Source organism: Cyprinodon variegatus, unplaced genomic scaffold, assembly GCF_000732505.1.
Source record: "Cyprinodon variegatus isolate N-32 unplaced genomic scaffold, C_variegatus-1.0 Scaffold864, whole genome shotgun sequence".
NCBI lineage: Eukaryota > Metazoa > Chordata > Actinopteri > Cyprinodontiformes > Cyprinodontidae > Cyprinodon > Cyprinodon variegatus.
Window position 1 is genome coordinate 253,758 of NW_015151317.1, and position 2,046 is coordinate 255,803.

A 2,046-nucleotide genomic window follows, 5' to 3' on the forward strand; every position below is an offset into this window, starting at 1 on the left:
GTACCTAATAAAGTGGCCGGTGAGTGTATATATACAATATGTACAGTATGTATTGTTTTTGAGGTAGAGATTGGAAAGCACATAGACATTTTCCAATTTACTAATAGAAATATTGTCCCTTTTTAATGTATTACATTTGTGGTGACTTTGGTTTTTCTGACTGGCTGCGGTTGCGATTAATCCTTTTCATAGACATCTACTAGTATGGTATGTTCAAATTTAAGCTCAAAATGTTAAGTTCAAAATCTTTCTTTAGCTTTGCAGTTTCTACAGCAGAATCTTCTTTTTAAAAACAGAAACTGCTGATTTTGTAGGCACCATAAGAGCCCTACCAAAAGTTAACGACAGCCTCCACAGAGAGTGGGCTGTCTGTAGGGAAAACCGATCCAAATAATGTTGCAGCTCGAGGTGTGTCCCCTGGTTAGAGTCACAGTTCCAAATCAAAGTGCTTAACCGCCCCCCAAGTAACCATCAATCCTACACTGTTTTAAATTTAAGCTTAATGTTTATACAGGGCATTATAAATGAATAAGAAAATAATAAAACAAGTGCTCCTCTCTAATAACATAAAGCTTTTGACAAGACATTACTTAAAAAAATAAACAAACATGCTTCTTTCAAGTGCAAGCCAGAAGTAAATAGTCAAAGATATAATGGACATATATCAGCAACACAGTCCCAGAAGTGAATCAAAATCTAATAAAAGACAAAAGCACCTTATTGCTCCATTTATCCAGGCTGTATCCAGTCATAAACATGACCAAAGGACAAAGAAACAATGGCAATTTTCCTTCTAAATGTATCTCACTCTATTCTGTATTGGAAGTTAATATGTAATTTAACTTCAAACAATGCCAATGAAAAATATTGATACAACTCAAACCCTTTGAGTTTATAACAGTACAACCGAGTCCTTAAATATACTACACTCTATGACAGATCAACACAAAGTATAACATATAATTAAAATAAAAGAGACAATTTGACTATTTTATGGGATCCAACTGTTAGTTATTTAATCTTAGTATGAACATAGCCATTATGTAAAGGCAGACATTTGTTCAACACCATTACAGAAAAAAACATAAAGACCAGGAAACACAGCAGGCAAGTCAGGTTTGCAGTTGTGAAATGTTTAAAGTAGGCTCAGCTTTTAAAGCAATATCCCAAGCTTTAAACAATCCACGGAGCCCTGTTAACTGTTCCATCTAAATTGAAAGGCTGGACAAGGAAAGCATTTACTGTAACAGAGTAACGGCCAATTGATAACACTGGAAGAGCTGCATGAATCCAGCCCAGGTGGAAGAATCTGTTGACAGAACGGCTATTAGCACTCTACAAATGTGGCTTCTATGGGAAAATTGTGGGAAGGAAACTGTTAAAAATGAAAGAGCTAGAATGGTATTTTTGAAAACTGTCACAAGCCATTCACAGGATAGACTAAACAATCAAATCCCCATGGTAATTTACGGTGGAGGCAGCATCATTCTGTGGTGACGGTTTTCTTTAAAACAATAAAAGCCAATCAAAATTAGATGGACTGGATTTATAGAACAAATGTGTGTTAGTATATCATCAAAAATACATAAATAAATAAGCAAAAACACTGCTTCTGGAAAAGTTCAAAGGGTATGACTACATTTGCAAGCTATTAACTATAAGCTATATGCATGATCCCTATTTTTTCTCCATTAGACATTTGGCTTCATTATTAGTTTTCACCAAGCATCTGATGACTCACATCAGGCTGATTTTTACAAAGTTTTTCCTTTGCAATTCAAACAGCATGTCATCCTTCACTCTCCAACTCCGACAGTGTTAATCTGCAGCAGACAACCATGTTGACAGAACACATTAAGAAGCTTTAAGGGGGAAAGGTTAAGCATCAACACCAGAACAGAATTTTAAATGGTAAACTAAACCTCTTATAGGATGTTGAGTTGTACAAGCAAAGGCCCAAACGTGCTCTTCCAAAGACCCCCATTAAAGCTTGTCAATATACACAGGCTAGCAGTCCACCCTCCAGGCTTTATGTCATTTTCTGGA